The sequence below is a fragment of the Mirounga angustirostris genome, unplaced genomic scaffold, assembly GCF_029215605.1.
Source record: "Mirounga angustirostris isolate CCGP_5_RB_7025 unplaced genomic scaffold, mMirAng1.0.hap1 SCAF_4, whole genome shotgun sequence".
NCBI lineage: Eukaryota > Metazoa > Chordata > Mammalia > Carnivora > Phocidae > Mirounga > Mirounga angustirostris.
The window spans coordinates 66,030,104-66,054,142 of NW_026991712.1; the positions used below are offsets into that span (position 1 = coordinate 66,030,104).

Sequence of the window (24,039 nt, forward strand, 5' to 3'; positions counted from 1 at the left end):
TAGAGATTTAGGGTATATTTTAATCTGTTAGAAGAAACTATCTCAAAATTTTAAAGAGAGAACAACTTATATATATAAGCCAAAAATATGGGTAACTACTATGAAGGGATAGAATATGACTCTAAAAATGAAAAATAAAAATGTTTTTTTTAAAAAAAGGGATTGATAAGATGTTGTTTGAAAAAGGGAAAAAGAAAAATTCAAAAAGAAATAAAAAGACAAAAAGACAGTTAAAAAAAAAATTAACTTTAAAAGACTAAGGAATCATGGTAAAAAAGCCGTGAATTCTATGTGCAGTAGTCCCTTAGCGCTGGAGTTCTGCTGTTCTCATTGATCGGTAAACTTGGTCTTGGCTGGCTGTTCTCGCTGATCTTCTGGGGAGGGGCCTGTTGCCGTGGTTTCCAAATGTCTCTGCCGGAGGCGGAATAGCCCCGCCCTTGCCCCCTCCCGGCTAAGTAATCTGCTCGGGTTTGCTCTCCGGGGCTTTTGTTCCCTGCGAGCTTTCCGTACAGCTTTGGAGGCGGAGAGTGAAAATGGCGGCCTCCCAATCTCCGCCCCGGAGGAGCCGAGAACTCGGGCCGCTCCTCAGTGAGCCCCCAGAGAAAAGCCGTCAGTCACTCCCGTCTCCCCGGTCTGCAGCTGCACTCCGTGCTCAACCGGCCTGTGACCACGCGTTTCTATCTCTGGCACCGGACCCGGTCTGGAGTCTCCAAACCCAGCAGATCCCTGCGGTGCACTCCCGCGCGGCTCCTCCCGGGGGAGGAAGGTGAGTCTCCCCGGATCGGCCGCTTGTTGGGTCCCTGCTGGAGGAGCAGGGGCCTGACTGGGCCGCGGATCGCGGTTAATGGCAACCCCAGCTGAGAGCCCGCGCCTGGGCTCCGCCTCTGCAGCCGGCTTCCCTGCTGCGTTACCTGGGAGCTCTGCTGCCCTCAGGCACCCCCGGTCTTTCTGTGACCCCGAGGGTCCTGAGACCACACTGTCCCGGAGGGTTCCACCCCCCGCTGAGCCACCAGAGTGACGTCCCTCGGCGGAGCTGACTTTTAAAAGTTCCGATTTTGTGCTCCGCGGCTCTATCACTTGCCAGAAGCGGCCGACGGAGGCCCCTCCCCCGCCGTCTATCCTCCCGAATATCGCCTCGGATTCACTTCTCCGCACGTCCTACCTTCCAGAAAGTGGTCGCTTTTCTGCTGAGACAGTTGTTGCTCTTCTTTTCTTCGATCTCCTGTTGAGTTTGTAGGTGTTCAGAATGGTTTGATCCCTATCCAGCTGAATTCCTGAGAGGAGACGAAATCCAGGTCTCCTACTCCTCCGCCATCTTGCTCCGCCCCCCTAGTTTTCATAGTTCTTAATAATTTTTTTTTTTAGTCCTTACAATTTAACAGAAGAACCAGACATTAAACAAATACAGACAAATACAGTTGGTCCTTGCACAACACGGGTTTGAACCACACAGGCCCAATTAAATGTAGATTTTTTTCCCATAAATACAATATAGTACTGTAAATATATTTTCTCTGCCTTATGATTTTCTTAATAATTTCTTTTCTCTAGCTTACTTTATTGTAAGAATATGATATATAACACATATAATATACAAAATATGTGTTAATCAACTATGTTATCAATAAGGCTCCTGGCTAATAGTAGGCTATTAGTATTTAAGTTTTTGGGAGTCAAAAGGTATACATGGATTTTTGACTTTGTGTGGGGGCATCAGTGCCCTTAACTTCCATGTTGTTGAAGGGTCAACTCTAATTATTGAATCATAATTGTGAAAAATGCTATGTAAGAGCAACACCAGGGCTATGGGAGCATATAAAAGGGAGGACTAATCTCTCTCCAACAGATGGTGTTGGGAAAACTGGACAGCAGCATGCAAAAGAATGAAACTGGACCACTTTCTTACACCATACACACACAAAAAAATTCAAAATGGATTAAAGACCTAAATGTGAGACCTGAAACCATAAAAATCCCAGATGAGAACGCAGGCAGTAATTTCTCTGACATCAGCTGTAACAACTTTTTTCTAGATAGGTTCCCAGACACATGGGAAAGAAAAGCAAAAATAAACGGGAAAATGTCAAAATAAAAAGCTTCTGTACAGCGAAGGAAATAATCAATCAAACTAAAAGGCAACATCCGGAATGGGAGAAGATATTTGCAAATGACATATCAGGGTTAGTATTGAAAATATATAAAGACATTATAAAACTCAACACCCAAAAACCAAATAATCCAATTTAAAAATGGGCAGAAGACGTGAACAAACATTTCTCTAAAGAAGACATCTGAATGGCCAACAGACACATGAAAAGATGTTCATCATCACTTATCATCAGGGAAATGCATATCAAAACCACAATGAGATGTCACCTCACACTTATCAGAATGACTAAAATCAAACACAAGAAACAACAGGTGTTGATTTCATTCTTTTTTATGACTGAGTAATATTCCATCACACACACACACACACACACACACACTCTCACCACATCTTCTTTATCCACTCATCAATCAGTGAACACTTGGGCTGCTTCCCTATCTTGGCTATTGTAGATAATGCTGCTATAAACATCAGGGTGCATGTATCCATTTGAATTTGTGTTTTTATATACTTTGAGTAAATATCCAGTAGTGTGATTGCTGGATTTATTTTTAACTTTTTGAGGAAACTCCACACTGTTTTCCACAGTGGCTGCACCAGTTTGCCTTCCTACCAACAGTGCACAAGACTTGCTTTTTGTCTACATCCTCATTTGCCATTTGCAGTGACATGAAAATGTCAGAAAAAACACATTTTCAAGTTCCTTGCATCTCTACTGGTGTTAGGAGATTTAGAAAATAGTTCGATAGCACTGATGTTGTAATAGGTAGAAAGCCTCTTGTGTCCAGGACTTAGAATTGTGTGTGGCACGTGGTAGGTGCACAACATTGGTAAGTGACCCAATGATGATAGAATTTCTGCATCGCACCCAGGCACATTATAGGTAATGGAAAAATACTGGTTGAATTCAATGGAATCTCTTGGAAACTGGAGAAGAATATTAAATTGATGACTTAGAATAAATGTGTTAATATTATGCATATTTAACACTTAATATTGAATGTTTCCATAGAGCCAAATTAAATGTAAAACTCTTGACATGTTTTTATCTGTTTCACTTAGTTTTTCTACACCTCAAAAAATGTTTTTGTTTGTTTGTTTGAAACTAAACCCAATGGATTAAACCATCTGCCTGCTGTTTTCAAAATGAAGAAATTATTTTCTCCCAAATGAATGAGCTATCCTAGAATGTAAACCCTTAGAGGGCAAGAATTAATATTTTCCTGTTATTTAATATTCTTCAAAGGCAAATGCAAACCCATGCACTCAGGGGACACTAATAAACACCAACTAATTATGATCAAGCCTCTTGAAACCAGGCTTAAAATAGTTCTTTTTCAGTTTGTCAAAATATTATCTATATTTAGCAACACAAAATTTTTAAAAAAGCAGATAGTTCTTTGTTTTCCAGATTGTCAAAATATTCTCTGTATTTAACACAAAATTAAACAGAAATCCAAACATCTTCTAAATATTTTTTTAGTGTAGGTAAAAATCAAAGTTTCTTAATCTCTGGGATTTCACAGTTGTTTCCAGTGGTTTTGTCTTATCTTTAGTTTATTTATAATCTCAGTCATAATCAGACTTAATTTCTAGTTTCTTAAGGAATTTCAAAATAAATGTAAAGTTGCTTGTAGTATAAATCTCATTCAACAGAAAACTGCTCTAAGTGCTCATGAAGCATTTTTGAAGAAATAGAATAATCAGAGGCAATAAGAATAGGAATTTAATTGGCTTCCCTGATGTATTAATGATCCTTCTATAATAATCTCAGATTATAGCTTTTGGCCAACTCTAAACATGCTCACAGCATTGGGATATAGGACTGCATTTCCACTGCAAAGAGAATGGCTGGGGAAGGCAACAACTTTTCTAAAGCATCTGCTAAGAGTTGGGTGCTTTGTATATTGGCTCATTTAACCCTCAGAACAACTCCATGATAATCTCTCCCATAGCAAGGAGAGATTGCGCCAGGTTCCCAAGGACACACAGATGGTAAGTGGAGGAGTGTGAGGTAGCACGAAGGCCGTGTACTCCCAGCACACTGAGCTGGCTCTCTTGATGTTATCCACTAGAACGCTCAGAGCAGTTCTGGCCATTATGCCATGACTACTTGAGACATCAATGGGCAAGGAGATTATTTCATCATGAAAAATTCTATAAAAGGAGAGAACAGTCTGTAGAAGAATTTTGTGTGACCTCTAATACCAGAACAATCCTTAAACTGTGGCACATGAATGGGGTTCTGACTTAGAACAGAATATAGTTTAATGCCATTTATCATTATTAGCTCCTTTCCAGTATTCTTGACAGATTACCAAAGAATTGCAAACAGTTCCTTTCTCCCATCTAAACTCATTGTTATGTTCTCTCTAGGTCTAATCTCTCCACAACTACCAATAACCTTCATCGGGAAGCTGTAAAATGTAACCATAAAATGTTTTTAAGTGTAAAATGTTTGAGGCAAAGGATATAAAGAAAGAATATTATCAAGAACACAATTTGCAATAACTCCCTATGGATGAGTCTGCTACTATTCTCTACCTCCTTCCAATTTTTTAAATGATCTAAAACTCAGAAGCCAGATGATTAACGGAGTTTTGGCAAAATCAGTTTTGAAAAAGTCACATAAAGATATATTCTAATAAAATCATAAAACATCTTAAATATAAAGAATGAAGCTGATGGATTTTTTTTTTTTTAAGGATTTTATTTATTTGACAGAGATAACAGCGAGAGAAGGAACACAAGCAGGGGGAGTGGGAGAGGGAGAAGCAGGCTTCCCGTGGAGCAGGGAGTCCGACGCGGGGCTTGATCCCAGGACCCTGGGATCATGACCTGAGCTGAAGGCAGATGCTTAACAACTGAGCCACCCAGGCACCCCGAAGCTGATGGATTAATAATGCTTTATCTCACACTAGTGATGGTTGTCATAACGTCTCCCTATTTCAGTGGGGTAGTTTTCATTAATACTCAATAGATAATAATGTGTGTGTGTGTGTGTGTGTGTGTGTGTATATATATATATATATATATGAAATTCCTTTGGGGAAGATGGGCTGAGATACACACACACACACACACACGGAATAGAAGGTGTATACACCCCAGAACCCCAGATTCCCCAAAGGACCTTCACTGTCAACTTTGAAATCCCTACTAGCCTCTTCCCAATCAGAGGTTCTCATTGTCATGAATTTTCTGGTTAGCATTTCATTGCTTTTATTTATATCTTCTCACATTTGTTTATATCCCTTAATAAGATATTGCTTAGTTTTAAATATTTTTGAGCTTTATGGGAATGGAATCATATTTTTGTATTCTTCTTCAATTTGTTCTTTCCACTTAACACTATGCTCTTGAGATTCAATTTTGTTATTGCATGTGCTGGCAATTCATTAATTTTCATACATACATATACTGATATATATATGTTACAGTTATATATATATAACATATATATATATATATTACAGTTAATTTGTCAATACCACAATTGATTTGTTCATTCTACTGTTGTTGGACTTTTGGGCTACTTCTTTTTTTTTTCTTTTCTATAGTCACAGTGCTCCTGTGAACATTCTTATATCTATGTATAAAAACTTCTCTAGGGCATGTGAATAGGAAGGGAATGTTAGGTCATAGATTATGCTCATCTTCAATTTTATTCGATAATGTCAGTGTTTTCTATAGCAGCACCACTAATTCAGACTCCATATCCTTGTTAACTTGATATTGTCAAACTTTTAAACTTTTGCCCATCTGGTGAGTGTAAAATGGTTTTTCATTGTGCTTTCAATTTGTATTTGAACCGTATCTAAAGAGTTTGAGCATCTTTTCATTTGTTTATTGGCTATTCAGGTTAGTACAGTGATGTTTCTCTTCAAGTTATTGGCTATTTCTTTATTGGGTTGTTTGGCTTTTACTAATTGATTTTTTAGGAGTTAAAAAATATATACTGCATACAAATATTCACTTCATTTTGCTTAAAGAGTGCAGAAGTTCCTAAACTTAGTGAAGTTGAATTTACAATTTTAAAAATTTATGTATTGTGCTTTATGTATCTCAAGAAATCATTCTCTCAGAGTAATAAAGAGTCTCCTAGTTTTTTCCAAAAAGTTTAATCATTTTGCCTTTTATATTCAGATCTTCAATCCACCTCAAATCTATCTCCACCTTCTTTCCTTCTTTTTGGTAGGGTATAAGGTAGATATTTATTTTTTTTCCCCAGAATACCTAACCAGTTAGCATAGCACCATTTATTGGAAATCTATTCCCCACCAATCTGCACAGCCAGCTCTAAACCATATATATGTAGATTTCCTTCTAGCCTTTCTATTCTTTTCTACTGATCAGATCTGCCTATTCCTTGTCTATCTCTTCATTAATACTACCTGGTCTTAATGTTTAAGTTTTGATATCTGTTAAGGCAAATCCTCCTCCCTTATTGTTCCTTTTAAGGAGTACTTTGGGCCCTTAATCTTTCATATAGATTTTGCAATTGCCTTATCAATTTTCAGTTATATACATGAACACCAAAACATGCTGAAATTTTGACTGGAATTGTATTAAATCTATATATCAATTTAGGCAATTAAGAAGATTTGACTTGTATATGATATTAAGGTTTTCAGTCTTTGAATATGGCATATTTCTCCATTTATTTAGCTTTTTATTTATTTTTTTTATTATTTTTTTAATGATGCTCACTCCACTGGCTTTTTTTTTTTTTTTTTTAAGACAGAGAGATAACGAGAGCAGGAACGCAGGAACACAAGAAGCAGTGGGAGTGGGAGAGGGAGAAGCAGCCTTCCCATGGAGCAGAGAGCCCAATGTGGGGCTCGATCCCAGGACACTGGGATCATGAGCTGAAGGCAGATGCTTAATGACTGAGCCACCCAGGCACCCCTCCATTTATTTAGCTTTTTAAAAATATATTTCAGTAAAGGTTTATGATTTTCACCATAAAAGTCTTATTCATTGTTGTGAAAGCTTAGTAACTTTCAAGCAGGGAATATTTCCCAATTCCTAGTTCAGATGTGACTATGAAGAACAGTGGTCATGGAGGCACCTTTCAGAAGGAGGAACTGCTAAGATCAAGGAAAAATTCCCAAGGGAACTCTTTTGTGAGCACAGAAGAGTTCAATCAAGGATCTTCCATTTTCCATCCCCTGCCCACCTCAGGGTATAGAACTTATATGGATTCTGCAGCAGGATTTAATGATTGGTGATTTCTGATGTTTCTTATTCTTCCCCTTTCTAAATGGAGTTTTTACCGTAGTCATCCTGATTCAACTCCACTGTTGTATTTTGCATGTTAGGAATGTAGATGACCTGTGTTCTTCATTCACAAACCACTGAGCCTGTGACCACTGTATGTGATCTTAAAGTCAGAAATGAATAAAACAATAAAAAAAAGCTGTGTTATGTCCCTTTTGGGGAAGCAGTGAATGTATCCTATGTGTGAAAAGAGTAAAAAGGTTATCAGATTCCTGCCTCAAACTATATACAATTTTTAACTCAAAATGGATCACAGACTTAAATATAAGAGAACAATAAAACTATTAGAAGAAAATATAGGTGTAAATCCTTGTGACCTTGGATTAGGCAATGGTTTCTTTGATATGAGTTGAAAAGCACATGTAGCAAAAGAAAAAAGGCAATTAGACTTCAAAAATAAAAAAAAACTACCAAGTATGCAAAACTGATTTAACATTTGGAAATCAGTGAATGTAATCATCACATCAACATACTAGAGAAGAAAAATTACATGATCATATAAATAGATGCAGAAAAAGCATTTGATAAATTACAACACCTATTCATTATAAAAATTCCCAGTAACTAGGAAGAGTGGGGAATTTTCTCAACTCAGTAATCTAAAAAATCTATAGCTAGCATCATATGTAATGGTGAGAAGCTCAAAGCTATCCCATCAAGATCAGGAACAAGGCAAGAATGAACCCTCTCATCACTGCTTTTCTTTCTTTTTTAAATTCATATTCTTTTTTTTTTTAGATTTATTTATTTGTCAGAGAGAGAGAGAGAAAGCTCAAGCAGGAGGAGCAGCAGGTAGAGGGAGAAGCAGGCTCCCCACTGAGCAGGGAGCCCCATGCGGAACTCGATCCCAGGACCCTGAGATCATGACCTTAGCCGAAGGCAGATGCTTAACTGACTGAGCCACCCAGGCGCCCCTTGTCACTGCTTTTCAACATCATAGTGGAAATTCTAGCCATTGCAATAGTACAAGAAAAGAAAATAAAAGGTATAGACTGGGAAGGAAGAAATAAAGCTGTCTTTGTTTGCAGATGACATGATTATCTATGTAGAAAATCTGAAAGAATCCACAAAAAACTGCTGGAACTAATAAGTGATTATAACAAGATTGTAGGATACAAGGTCTATATATAAAAGTCAGTTATTTCCTCTATACCAAAAAACGAAAAAGTAGAATTTGAAATACAAAAATTTACATTAGCACTCCCCAAAATGAAATACTTAAGTATAAATCTAACAAAATATACATAAGATCTATATATATACAATGAAATATCATCACACACCTTTATGATGAAGATTATAAAACTCTGATGAAAGATGTCGAAGAAGAAGTAAACAAATGGAGAGATACCCCATATTCATGGACAAGAACTCAGTATTGTCAAGATATTAGTTCTTCCAACTTCATCTATAAATTCAGTGCCATCCCAATCAAAATACGAGCAAGTTATTTTGTTGCTATCAACAAGCTGATTTTAAAGTTCATGTGGAGAGGCAAAAGACCCAGAATAGCTAATATTAAATATTGAAGAACAAATTTGGTGGGCTAACATTACCTGACGTCAGGACTTATTCTAAAGATATAGTAATTAATGACAGTATGGTATTGGTGAAAGAACAGACAAATAAATAGAACAGAATAGAGAACCCAGAAATAAATCCATATAAATATATTCAGTGATCTTTGACAAAGGAACAAAGACAATACATTGGAGCAAATACAGTCTTTGCAACAAGTGCTGCACAACTGAACATCCACATGCAAAAAAAAAAAAAAAAATCTAAACACAGACCTTACACCCTTCACAAAAATTAACTCAAAATGGATCATAGGCTTAATTGTAAAATGCAAAACTATGAAACTATTAAAAGATAACATAGAGAACTTAAATGACCTTGGTTATGGTGACAATTTTTTAGATAAAGCACGAAAGGCATGATCCATGAAAGAAATAATTGATAATCTGGACTTTATTAAAATTAAAAACTTCTCTGCAAAGACAAAAGAGTGAGAAGATAAGCCACAGACTGGGAGAAAAAATTGGCAAAAGAAATATCTGATAAAGGACTGTTAACCAAAATACAAAAGAGCTCTTAAAACTCAACAATAAGAAAACAACCCATCTAAAAAATTGACCAAAGATCTTTAATAGATACCTCCCAACAATATACATATGATAAACATGAAAAGATGCTTCACCTCATTTGTCATCAGAAAAATGCACATTAACACAACAATAAAATATCACTGCCCACCTATTAGAATGGTCAAAATCCAGGACATTGAAAACACCAAACGCAGGGATTTGGATTTTACCAATACCACACTGTCTTTTTTTTTAAAGATTTATTTATTTGATAGAGACACAGCGAGAGAGGGAGCACAAGCAGGGGGAGTGGGAGAGGGAGAAACAGGCTTGCTGCAGAGCAGGGAGCCTGATGCGGGACTCAATCCCACGACCCTGGGATCATGACCTGAGACGAAGGCAGACGCTTAACTGACTGAGCCACCCAGGCGCCCCAATACCACACTGTCTTAATAACTGTATCTTTATAGTAAGTTGAAGTCAAGGAATGTTCTCTAACTTCTCCTTCAGTATTAAATAATGAATGAATAGGGGAACTGTCATTCATTGCTAGTGGGAACACAGAATGATACAGCTACTTTGGAAGATATTTGTCAATTTCCTACAAAAGTAAACATACTCTTACCATATAAGCTAGTGATCATGCTTACTGGTATTTAAACAAAGGAGTTGGAAACTTACATCCACAGAAAAATCTGAACATGGATGTTTATAGCAGCTGTATTCATAATTGTCAAAACTTGAAGCAATCAAGATGCCCTTCAGTAAGTGAATAGGTAAATAAATTGTGGTACAGCCAAACAGTGGATTGTTATTCAACACTAAAAAGAAATGAGTTATCAAGCCATGAAAAAACATGAAGGAAACTTAAATGCATGCTACTAAGTGAAAGAAGCCAGTCTGGAAATACTATATATTGTATGATTCCAACTATATGATGTTCTGGAAAAGGGAAAACTATGGAGACGGTAAAAAGAGCAGTGGTTGCCAGGATTTAAGGGGAAGGAAAGATGAACAGTTGGAACACTGAGGATTTTTTAGGGTAGCAAAATTACTCTGTATGATACTATAATGGTGAATATGTTATTATGCATTTGTCCAAACCAGTAGACCGTACAACACCAAGAGTGAACTGTAATGTAAACTATGGCTTTCGGGTGATGATGGTGTCATTGTAAGTTCATCAGTTTTAACAAATGTACCACTTTGATGGGGGGATGTTAATAATGGAGGAGGCCATGTATAAGTGGGGGCAGGATGGGAAATCTCTGTAGCTTCTACTTAGTTTTCCTGCAAACCTAAAATTGCTCTAAAAAGTAAAATCTATTTAAAATTCAAAAACTTTTGGGCCTCAACAGACATTATAAAAAAAGTGAAGATATAATCCACAAAATGGAAGAAAATGTGTAAATAATACATTTGACTAGAAACTTGTGTTCAGAATATATAAAGAACTTTTACAAATGAACAACAAAACCAGCACATATAGTCCAATTTAAAAATGGGCCAATGATTTGAGTAGATATTATCCATAGGAGATATACAAATGGCCAATAAGCACATTAAAAGGTGCTCCATATCATTACTCATTAGAGAAAAGATAAAACCACAGTGCCATACCACTTCACACCCACTAGGATTGCTAAAACAAGGTAGACAATAACAAATGTTGCCAAGGATGTGGAGAAATTGACAGTTACATGCATTGCTGGTGGGAATGTAAAATTTTGTAGCCACTTTGAAAAACGGTTTGGCAGTTCCTCAAAATAGGATACATAGAGTTACCATTGTGACCCTTGATTGACAGTATAGAGGCTGTATCTCTTAAGGGAGATTTTATGTTTGGTTCTTTTAGGTGTTTTAGAGGAGTATTACAAGTTAGGAACTACTTTTTATGTTGATATCTCAAATTTCTGGACCATGATACAGGCCTGTATTTCCATATTCTCCAACAGTAGAGCTGGTATTTTTTTTTTTTAATTTAAATTCAATTAATTAACATAGAGTGTATTATTAGTTTCAGAGGTAGAGTTCAGTGATTCATCAGTCTTATATAATACCCAGTGCTTATTACATCACGTGCCCTCTAGAGCTGGTATTTTTTAAATTTCTTTTTTATTTTTTTAAGATTTATTTATTTGAGAGAGAGAGAACGTGAGCATGTGGGGGGACTGGCAGAGGGAGAGAATCCTTTAAGCAGACTCCCTGCTGAGTACAGAGCTCAATGCAGGGCTTGATCCCTGAACCAAAACTAAGAGTTGGTCGCTCAACCTACTGAGCCACCCAGGTGCCCCTATTTTTTTTTTTTAAAGATTTATTTGAGAGGGAGAGAAAGGGGGAGAAGCAAAGAGGGAAAGAGAATCTCAAGCAGACTCCCCGCTGAGCATGGAGCCCACTGCAGGGCTGGATCCCAAGACCCTGACCTGAGCTGAAATCAAGAGTCGGTCACTTAACTGACTGAGCCACCCAGGCGCCTCTGTTTTTTGTTTTTTAAACCTGAGGTATAGACTGGGATTGAAAATAGATAATATATGATTAAGAGTTGGAGATTTGGTATTTTTTTAGCTTCCTCTTTCTCTGAAAAACTTTTTTTTTTTTTTTTTAAAGAAAGGCAGACTGCCACATGCAGAGCCTCATTTGGTTGTGTCTGGAGTCTTGGAAGCTTGACTACCCTATGTTCTCCTACAAATGGACCTTGAGAGTTTGTTTGGAGGTTCTAACAGGGGAGTGCAGCTATTTGTATACCTTTGACCCAAGAGTGGTTCTTCTCAATCGGGGAAGGTCGTTCTCTTTGACCCAGTCTCAGCTTGGGGAGTAATGCACATGGAGCAGTGAGGGAGGACAGGGACACTCGCCTAGTGAGCCAGATCTGCTGAATCAACCCTGGCAGTCATTGAGGTGACAGATGTTGTAGCAAGATCGCCGTCACAGGGCGCCTGAGTGGCTTAGTCTGTTGGGCATCTGCCTTCGGCTCAGGTCATGATCCCAGAGTCCTGGGATTGACTCCCGCATTGGGTTCCCTGCTCATTGGGGAGTCTGCTTCTCCCTCTGCCCCTTCCCCCTGCTCACACATGCTGTCTCTCAAATAAAGGAATAAGATCTTTTTTTTTAAAAAAAAGATCGCCCTCACATCCTCTTTCTCGGAAATTTTTGAAAATTTCTGATTATAGGGGAACTCCATTATAACTACCTACATTTAGGCCCAAAGCCATGTGTTCTGTCCTTATTTGGCCTTATTAAAACACAGCCTAGCTTTTGGTGAATAATGGATGTTTTCAATGCAGTAAAAAGCTCAGAGATGGCTCACCACTCGGGTTTTCAGTTTCCTCTTTATTTTTGGCCCCCAGAGATTTTGCTTACTTTTTTTGGATCATACATTCATTTAAAAGAATTTAAAAAATGATCCATATTTCTAGGTGTTTTATAGTGGCGGGTTTTCTTAGGAAATGTAAGTAAGCCACTATCCTGATAGAGAAGGAAGTTAAGTTAGCATTCTGTATGAGATGCCACATCACCAGGGGATATCTATGATAGTCCATCAATGGATATCTGGTAAATACTATCTAATAGGTCTAAATCTTCACTACAGTATTATTTTGGCCCTGTTTATCTAGATTTCTAATTTTAACATAAAGTTGAATGGATTATATAATCCTGGGTTTGAAAAAGAAAAGTTAAAAATGGGTAAGACATAGCATGAGATGAGAACTATGTACATTTTACTGAAAAGTTATATTAAATAAAATTATGTACACTGTATTATCCTATATGGGTACCATATTATGTACTAGATATTATATATCTAATATGTATATTATGATAACACACACAGTAATGCTGGTTTAATATGCCAGTTTCTCCTCATCCAGGAACTGGTGAAAACACTTCACCAAATATAAGTAAGTGAATAGTCTTTGTTCAAACTCAGCTAGGGGCTCCCCTTCTTCCATTGTCCTAAGTTTTCCCCTTCATTTATCCTTTAGGCCCTTCTGTGCTGTGAGATTCCTTCTTATACCAGGGACCCGAAGGCACCAGAAAATACACAGATCTTTTTTGTACTTGTTCAAAGTTCTCTATAAAATGCTTTTTATCCATTGTACTCTGCACTGTGCTCTGTACAATCTGGTGTTGATTACTTGATAATCTAGGAATACATTCCTTCTATATTTGCTTATCTCTGAAGCTTTTTTGTCTTTTTCAAATCTTTGCGAGGTGTGATCTCTGTCCAACTGTCTCTCACCTTGTTGGTAGGAGGGGTATCTGAAACACCTTATCTTTGACAGGTGGAGACACTCCTTGACCAGGGTCTGACCTAAAATTACATTTTCTTTCTGGCACAATGAGGGACATACAGGCCCTTCTTTTATAGAACAAGTTAACATTCTCCTTATTTGCAGAGGCTCAGAGGAGTGCTGGATAACCCATTTTATTATCCTCACTCAGCGGGCAACACAAGCTCTCAGCCTGTAGGTTCTGATGACTCATTCAGGTCCCAGGAGCCCGGTTATTCACCCAAGAGGGAATTGATATGTTTTCTGTTGTTAATGTTTGAGAAAATCAATGCTCTGTAGCATATATACCTACCTTAAAAAGCACAGTGAACTGAATATCTTTGCTACTAGGTTTGACCACAGGAGAAGTAAGTATTAGTCCTGGTATGACTTTAAGCAACAATGTTTCTCCTGTAATAGAGGGAGGACGGCAGTGGAATTTACATTTCAACCAAAAGCAAAAAGAGCAGTATTTAGTCTCAGCTAACAGACTTTTCTGAAGCCCTATTGTAACTTAAGCACACTGGTGGCAGCTTTTTACTCATAAAAATACTTGTTACAGAGCACATACCACCAAATGAACCAAATGTACAAAATGGGGTTTTCTGTTTAAATAAATAAGCACGATTTGACATCTGGTGAAAATATCTCCTCAGCACCCTTTGTTCTCTTTAGCTTACATTGACGAGGTTTTAAAGTTGAGAAACTGCCCTGTTAGGAAAGGAAGCACATGAAGAAACATGACTATTAGTTTTCCTTCACTGCGAATGCCTGAAAATTTCACATCTAGAGTCTGTAGTTATTATGGGGTTTGGCGTGTGGGTGGCTGAAAATATGGTACTTGGCCTTTTGGTGCCAAACTTTCACGTAGCTTCAGCTGTCTGTATACAAAAGACATGGCAGAACGTGTTGCTTTACTTTTAATATTCGGAATTGTTCGCCTTGCCAGTGGAATAGTGAATATGTGGATGGTACTGTTGATCTTGGAGCCTGCCAGTCTCATAGAATCTTAATTGATGAAGATGCTGTTAGGAACCGAGTGAGCATGTGGGTGGGGGGTGGCTTAGGGAAAGTCTGCACATTAGAAAACGCTGCCCTGGACGCCATTTCCTCTTGTATCCCCTCTTTACCCTCCACATACCCAACTTTCTGTGTTTCCCGTTTCCTGCCTCAAATTAATGTCTTGGATTTACTCTGGCCCCTAATCCTAATGTAGGTAGAAAGTATATGACAGAGTTCAAAGATACTAAATGGCCATTCTTTGGTTGATATTTCTTTATATTTTCTTAGGTTCTGGGAAATGAAAATAAATGATCTGGAAGCCTCAGCTACTGGACAACTTTCTCTGGAAGTTGGAGATCGTAAAGGCCTTGCACCTGAAGTGAGCTGTGAGTCATGAGCCGTGATCCACAGTGGCTGTTTTTCTTTCTGTCTGCATGTCTGTCTTCCTTGCTTAGCTTTCTCTTTCCTTTCCTCATGATTTTCTTCCAGCTCTGTTCCCTTTCTCTGTATTTCTGTCTTGTTAAATGGAGAGCTATGAAAGCCTTATGTCCCAGGGAAATTGTGAAGAATAATGGAGTGGCTAAGTTGTGTTATCTAGGGAAGCTGTGAAAATCACATCTCGGGAGAGTTTAAAAAAACAGTGTCAATATGAGATGAACCTCTGCAAGGTTCTGTCTTAAAGAGGCTGGAGCTTGGGATATAACCACTAGAGCTCAGGCTGCAACACACAGCCCATTTCTCACATCAGAGGTGAATTCCACGTATGGATTCCAGTCTAGGAAAGACTAAGGGACACTGTGTCTTCTTTATTCTTGGTCACATCCATAAACCTTCCTTTTCCTCCAAGAAGCCTGTCCTTCCTGTGTTTGCAGGCTTTTTTTCTGGAGTGGGATTGATATACGATCATTAAGAAGGAATACTTAGTACTGTGAAAACAAGGGCTTCGTATAGTTTCCATCATTGTTTGTGCAGCAAATATTTATTGACTCTCTCCGTGGACTTGCCTATCAAGCACTGGCGATGTAAAGAAAAGTAAGATGGATTTCTTTCCCCTGAGATGCTTACTGTCTGGGGGAGGTAAGACCAACTACATAATTTGCGACTTTGCAGGATTTGTGGGGTCCAAAATGAAAACTTGGAGCTCTTTGCTGAGAAGTTATTAAGAAATTCACTATTTGACAGTAGAGCATTAAGCCAAGCACCCTTCTGAGCATGGGGCTCTGCAAGCCTGCAGGTAGAATGCCATGAGGCTGGCTGGGAGTGGGGGAGAGAAATGATGCATATTGATACCGTGCTGGGTGAAAGGGCCCAGGGGAGCTCTGTACAAAGTCTTCTGGTGGCACTGGGGAGGGAGGGGTCTCCCCAACTCAAGGAGGAGTGAGACTTCCTAGACTTCCCTCTCAGAGGTTTCCCTTCTTATCTCAGTGTCACTAATGGACTTCAGAAATAATGTATTTCTCACTCTTTCTCTGGGACACAATCACCAACAGCTTTGTCTTGCCAGACTGAGCGTACTTTAATATGGAAATCCTTCCTTGTTCTGCCAAAAAAAAAATTTAAGTCATCGTACTATAAAAACTAACACACAACAATAAAATAATATTTTAAAAGAGTCAGTGAAGAAAATAAAGCAAAGATAACGTAAGCGTAGGAAGAATAAATAAAGGCAGTAATGAGATAAGTATGCATTCTATGGGATGCTTTACATTTGCTAGAGATTGGCTACAAAGTTAATTTTTTTAAAAACTGTGGTAAAATAAACATACCATAAAATTTACCATTTTACCTATTTTAAAGTGTGTAGTTCAGTGACACTAGGACATTCACATTGTTCTGCAACCATCGCCTCCATCCATGTCCAGAACTTTTTCATCATCCCAAACTGAAACTACCTATTAAACAATAACTTCTCGTTTCTCTCTCTCCAGCCCCTGATAATTACCATTTTACTTCTCTCTATGAATCTGAGTGCTTTAGATATCTTATGGAAGTGAAATCATATAGTACTTGTGCCCTTCTGTGACTGGCTTCACTTAGCATATGTAGTCAAGGTTCATCCATGTTGTAGCCTGTGTGAGAATTTCACTACTTTTCAAAGCTGAATAATATTCTATTGTATGTATATGCCACCCTTTGTTTATTCATTCATCCATCAGTGGACACTTAGGTTACTTCCACCTCTTGGCTGTTGTGAATAATACTGCTGTCAACATGGGTGAACAAATACCTGTTTGAATCCTTGCTCTCAATTCTTTTGGATGTTTACCCAGAGTGGAGTTGCTGGATCATATGGTAGTTCTATGTTTAATATTTTGGGGAATAACAAATTTAGTGTTGAGGTTTCTAGCCATCTTCTCAAGAAAGGAAGCATAATAAATTATATGATTCCCAGTGCTCTCAAGGTAAACAGGGACCAGTTAGTTGTTTGTGAGACTAGAAAAAACTTTCTCCCATGGGTACTTATGAAGAAGGTGCTCTGTGTTTCGATGAGCGACAGGATCCATAGTCGCCTCAGAGTAAAGATAACAGTGTGTTTCCGGGGGCTGTTCAGTGCAGACGATGGCACAGGGCCAGAGCACAGGTCGGTGATGCAGACCATGCGGTCAGGCTTGGAGTGGGGCTGGATCCTCTTCGGATGGCAATTCAGAAGAAGAAAATGGTCAGCAGGGGAGAGAGAAATTAAGAAACGCATCTAAGGGAAAAGGGAATTTTCTTTAAGAAAACGTTCTGAGCACATTGCAATTTAGAAAGGAGCATTTTTTTCCCCCCAGGATAAACTGTTCTTTATTTCCCTCTGTGGCAAACCGTTTTGCTGATTAACCACTGCTTTCATAAACTGTAAGTGGGCCATTCAAGCTGCCTCACCGCCGCTTAATGTCCTGTACTGAGCTTGCTCTTCCCGCATTCCCCACCTAGTGTTTTGCTTTTATTAGAAATTCACCTCGCCTTGTCTACTGAGGGGAAGGAAAAGGGAAGTCACACCCCAGAGCTCGGCGAGCCCATAAAATGGCAGAGCTTCCTGGAGAAGGCTGCCCTGAACCCCAAGGCCCTGGCTGCCGGCGCTGTAATGAAATGCATGACTACGGAAGACAATAATAATTGCAGCAACGGCTCGTTCCAGCTCCCGGATGATTTGGTGCTGTCAGGAGTGCGCTGTCCTCTGACATCCCAGGAGGCGAACGGCACCAGTGACTGCAGGCCCTGATTGGGGCAGTGAAATATTGCTGGCAAAAATTAAAAGGTCCCCGTGTCAAAATAATTCATGATATGCATATCTTCCATTCTGATGAAACGGCTGATATCCGGATTAGCAAGATAATAAAACTGATCAGGCTACAGTTAAACAATTTAAGTTGGAGAGCTGTTCATTTTGTAGGTGTCACTTGTCAGATCAAGGGGTCAAAGCAGAATGAAAGGCTCTCCCCGGTAACCTTCCGATGATGTGGATCTGGAATGTTCTTCATGATTTGTCCAAAGTTTTCATCATCGGGCTGCCGACTAGCATTACTGCGGCAGGCTGTGTTCTGACATTCAAATCCTCGGAATGACAGGTTATTAGGAGAGGAGAACAGGCTCTACATACATTAAGCGCCATATCTCTGACCTGTAATGTGAACTGATAGTGATATTGTAATTGAGTGCGTCTGAAAAAAAGGAGGGGGGAGTCTTTATTAAAACATGGGAATAGAAAGGAAAGCATTTATATTTCTGATGATTTGTGGGTTTGTAAAATAAGCTTTTTGGTGATGATTTATTTTCCATTTCTAGAAGGCTGAGTGGTGTGCATAGTGTTTATCTGGTGTAACAGTTATTAAACTAAGATAACACGAATTCTCTCAGCCTCTCTTCACATGCTGAGCAGGCACAGATCAAAAGAGATTTGTTCTATTAAAGGCAGTAGCTTTAAAATGAACAAAATGGGCCCAAGTACAACCCAAGGCCAGGACGACTCCTCAGGATGTTTGCCTTAGAGCTCTGGCTTCATGCGCTGCTCTGCCTGAGGCTGAGCTCTCTCTCCTCCACGAGCCCAGCCAAGGAGGCTGGGCGGCCTCCCTTATTGGTGTCAGCGACTCCATTGTGGGGTGGTGTCATGCACTGGGAAACTAATTTAATGTGCATTAACGGGGTCTTAGGTGATACCTTTCAGCTTTCTCATGAAATACCCTAGTCTTAGGGAGTGAGGCAGGCAAATCACTGAATTCAGTGGTGGCTGTGGGTCCCCAGAAAGAGCCTGACTCTTTGGTGACCATAAAGAGACTCAGTGGGTAGGGGCACCCGGTTGGCTCGGTCGGTTGAGCGTCCCAACTCTTGGTTTCAGCTCAGGTCATGATCTCGGTCAGGGTCATGGGATTGAGCCCCACATCGGGCTCTGTGCTCGGTGGGGAGTGTTCTTGGGATCCTCTCTCTCCCTCTCCCTTTGCCCCTCCCCGCCCCCTAAAATAAATAAATAAATCTTTAAAAAATAAAAAAGAAACTCCGTGTGTGTGTACATGTGTGCATGTATGTGTGTGCACACACGTGTACGTAGGTGCGTGTGTGTGTGTGTGAGAATGTGTACATGTTTGGGATCTTCTACTGATTTCATAGGGTAAGGATTGCCCAGAGAAAGTTCTAATAATATTAGCGCCGTACCAGGCATTGGGAAACGGAGGTTCTGGGTTGAATTTTAGCAATGACGCACTAAGTGACCTTGGGCAAGTTAACCAGCACCTCCATCTGTAAAATGCAGTAATAGTTGTCATGATGCTGTGGTAAGGGAGAAATGACATGATGGGCATGAAAGCCATTATAAACTACGGTACGGACATACAATATTATCGTTAAACTAAGAATAGGACTGACACATGTTTAGCCCCATGCAGGTGTTAGGGGTTATCACATCTACATTTTTTGGATATAATTGTAGGAGCCTTAATGCAGATGCTTCAATATTTGAAGTATATTCTATAAAAATACCCCCCCAATGAAATATGGTAACTTAGAATATTTTGGACACAGTTATCTTCAGTCTCTGTTTAGTTCTCAGTATTACAATAATCACCTATTTTTCACTTTATGAATTTTTTGTGTGTATGTGTGTAAAAGTTTCACTGCAGAAGAGGCATCAAAGCCTTCCCCAAAATCGAAGCTAGTGAATATTGCTCTTCTCGTTTTACAGATGGTGGTATAACAAGGTGTTCAGAAATGCCAGTAGTGAGTCAGCAAGAGAGAGAGTAGAGGCAAGGATGATCCAGGATTTCTGGCTTAAGAAACTGGGTGAATGATGGTGACATTTTTAGCGATAATGAATGCTGGGAGAGGGACAGTTTCTGGGAATAAAAAATAGGAGTTCCGTTTAGGACAGATCAAGTTTGAAATGCCTATGATGTTATGTGTTTTCCTGCTATAAGTTGAAGGATAGTATCCCTGAATGATTACTTTTATATTCACATAGGAGAAATGTTATAAATTAATTAACTTACAAATGTTATAAATGAATTTTAGTTAAGTAGATAAATTACAAAAAATAAATCAAGGAGTTGCTTCAATCCAATAAACACATCGATGTATAAGGCCCTGTGTCTAAAGAATACATAAGCAGCTTCTCCATGTGAGAAAAAAATACAATAGTAGAGAGTAGTGGTCATTGTGGGTGAGGGTAATTGAAGAACGCTTCCTGGAGGAGGTTAGTTTAGAAGGAGACCAAGGAAGATGGGTTGATGGATGGGAAATACAAGGGCATTTCAGAGGAGAAGACATCATCAATAACTACTTCAAATATGCATCTGGATGGAGGCCTATCAAAACATGAATTTCTCATTTAACAAGTAGAGTAAATGGTTAAGTAGAGACAGAAGCAAAATTGAAATAATGGAAGAGCAAGAAGAGCTAGTATTTTAGGAATAGCTGTGTGGAGTGATGTCTGTGTGAATTCATGTATACTGGATACTTTTTCAAGGTCTGTCAGGAACTGTGAGTCAAGGACAGGTGAATGAAGCCATGTTACAAATTCAATGAGCAAACTTAACTCTTACACACATATACAAACTGATCAAATATAAATTACCAATGGATTTCTGGATGGAAAATAATCCCAGGTACTGGGATCTTGGATAGCCAGAGGCCAACTCTCTACACCTGTTTATGATGTGTATGCACGGCTCATGTTTGGCCACCAGGGTGCCTCCCAGTCTGGTGATATAGGAGAGACAGGAGAATTGAGAGTGAAAGTGTTTGGATAAACACTGCTAGTAAATAAAATATTTTGTGCCAGTCCATTTACAAATTTGTCTAAGGCTACTGAGTAGCTGGAAGTAGTTTTGCTATGTCCTAGGCTAATTCACACATTGGGAAGATCTGGCTCAGTCTAAGCTACTTACATCAGTGTAGATATTTTGATTTATTAAGCCAAAGGACTTGTTAGTAGCAGGTATGAGAGGGTCAGTCTGTTACCTTGTTCCCAGTTTAGGGGGCATTTTAGACAGATGTTAATTTAAGGTTAAGGGCTGGCTGGCCTTACATGAGATGTCCAATGAGTATGATTCCACTATACTTGTAATTTGAAAAATAATATATGAGAATTGGTTTTTATATGTTCAGGAAGGGTTGTCAATGTCTATTGTGCAGGACATTGTAAGAGAGAGTGAAAGAAGGGAGGGACATATGACTGATGGTATCACCTAGTCTTGCTGCGGCTGAGATCTTCCATAGGAGGACCCATTCTATTATTGGATATCCAGTTGGTGTTTTTCAAAAGAAGTAGTTAATCTTGTTACCACCTGTAACAGATGAGTTGAGACAGAAATCTTCCTGAAGTGATATACTCCAGTACTTATTTACAGATGATCATAATTCCATAAAAGGTAAAAGCGAAGTTGAAAATAAAATTAAATTTGGTCAACTCTCTGTTTATGTTGGAAGTATACGTAAAAGAAAACTTCAACTTAAATGTCTTGCCAGGACCAGCACAGATAACATTGTCTTATACAGGATCTGTAGTGTTATTTGCATACTTGCATGCTGAAATTATTTTTCATTTTCAATCAGATGTGAAATATTTAATCAGATGTTCATTGTTGATCAGAAACTTTTAGGTTATATTGATAAAATGTTTACAAACTCCCATACCATAGATCTAAAATGTTTCAGGATTTCCCAGTATGGGAAGTCAAAGTGGAGAGCATCCTGGGAAGACCTAATTTAGTTCTAAGGAATTCCCTTAAACCAGACCTTTGGGCTTCTTTTTTCACCTTCCATCTTTTGTTGACACAGTATTCTTGGCCTTTATTTTTAAAATATCTTTACCTTTATTATCATTATTTTATTTAGTCCCATAATAGATAGAAGGGAACACTTCTTTTTTTTTTTTTTTTAAAGATTTTATTTATTTATTTGAGAGAGAGAGACAGAGAGAGAGCATGAGAGGGGGGAGGGTCGGGAGGGTCAGAGGGAGAAGCAGACTCCCTGCCGAGCAGGGAGCCCGATGCGGGACTCGATTCCGGGACTCCAGGATCATGACCTGAGCCGAAGGCAGTCGCTTAACCAACTGAGCCACCCAGGCACCCCTAGAAGGGAACACTTCTAAGTATGTATCCTCCACTTATCAGAAAGAGAGTAACTAGGAGAGAGAGCTGGGGCTGTTTAGGATTGTAGTTCACAACAGTCTGAGGGACGATATGGTCTAACTTAATTTCAAAGGGATCATCTTTATACTTATATTTCTTTATTGAAGAATTTGTAACATTTCAAACAAAATAAATGAGATACCTCTGCTGCCTTCCTAATGGGAGGCATTACAGTTTGGTGGAATGAAGCACGTGCTCTGAACCCAAATCTCTGTACCATAGCTGTGTGATTTTTGGATGGGATACTTACATCTCACGGTGCTTCAATTTCTCCATCTGTGAAATGAGGAACAGTAATAAATGGTAAATCATCTCATAGGGTTAGTGCAAGGGTTAAATTAGTTATTTAATGCACAGCACTGACTAGTGTTGGCTAGTACTATTATTTTTCACCATTTTCCACTGTGAGCTCATTATCCTCACTGGCTCTTGGTGAGATAGGACTTCACTTTTTTCTCTCATTCCTTTGAAATTTAGGGGCCCATGCCAACTATTATTTTTATTGTGTGTTTGGAGCTTTATAATTTAATCCATTATTTAGCAGCACTGCTAAACATCTCCTTAAGGCACTAAAATAGAAGTTTTCCTATTGATCAAACTCTAGGAGGGGTAGGTGAGATGGTGAGGACTGGGAAGGAAGATGGCCCCCAAGGGGAAGAGAAAGCCCGTAGGAGAGCTAGGGGCTGGAAACAAACTTCAAAGGAAGCTACCCTCTTGCTGTGCTCTGCTAGGCATCTGTCCCCACATGCTCAGATCTGGCCGAGTTGCTCACTGGGTCCTTCCTTCTCCAGGAGCAAGTGGACAGTATATGCATGTGATTCTGCGTCTCGCCTACAGGGGGCAACACCGCAGCTCTGGTCATTTGTCTGTATCCTCATGTCCCCTCCTATTTCCTTTCTGAAATACATTGTTTTTACAGCCCATCTAATTTGGCTGTAAGCTCTGCCAGCCTCGTTGTCATTTTAATATATATTATTTCAGTTTTTCACACAATCTGTAATTTATTTTATTGACTTTCTAATAAATAGGGGGGCAAAGCTCTTATTTCCATATGGACTGTGCATTTTGGAGAAGCTTCTCATGGCTCGATACTAGAGCAAATCCACTCTAGCTCATTTTCATCCCTCCCATTTGAGGTTTATGTGTCTCTCCTCTCCTAATTTTTCATTAGAATATAGTAATAGTCTGAGGAAAGGGTGATCTGATAATGTGATATATTTCATTATGTTTTTATGGTAAGGGCAGCGTCTACAGTGGGAGAGCACCACTAAGTTTTCGGCACGGTAATTTATTCCGCAGCATTTAAATGCTGTAATTTTCACACGGAGGCACATGCTGCCACATCTATCTTCCCCTGGACCAGTCTGTCTTGCTCTTTCCTTTTCATCTGTTTTGTTTTTGCATATTTTTTTCATAAATTCGACAGATGGCCTCTTGATGAATCCTTGATAATACTGTCATGTAAAGCAGCTAAGACTAGAAATCATCTCGCAACAATTTTTCATTGCAAAGGGAAAATTGAACAGAGACAAACATCGCTAAGTCCATAACAACAGCCACAAAATATCCACTTCGTGTAAATAAAGAGGACAGGCTTGCCCCCTTGTGCTTCCACACAAATGCTAGCGTCCTTTGAAAGTCCTCTGAATATTTCATGTTGTGTTTCGATCCCCCTTCAAGCCTCA

The 24,039-nt window shown here is 39.0% G+C and overlaps 1 long non-coding RNA gene across 3 annotated transcripts in view; it reads left to right on the top strand.

The window, feature by feature from the left end:
- LOC123859026 (uncharacterized) overlaps positions 1-19,167 on the top strand; it is an 87,848-nt gene extending 68,681 nt beyond the window's left edge. For all 3 annotated transcript variants that reach the window (XR_010410681.1, XR_010410683.1, XR_010410682.1), the window contains exons 3-5: positions 640-766; positions 15,039-15,136; positions 17,684-19,167. This is a non-coding gene — a long non-coding RNA (uncharacterized LOC123859026). The remainder of the gene's footprint in view (positions 1-639; positions 767-15,038; positions 15,137-17,683) is intronic.
- The last annotated feature ends 4,872 nt before the right edge of the window (positions 19,168-24,039 follow it).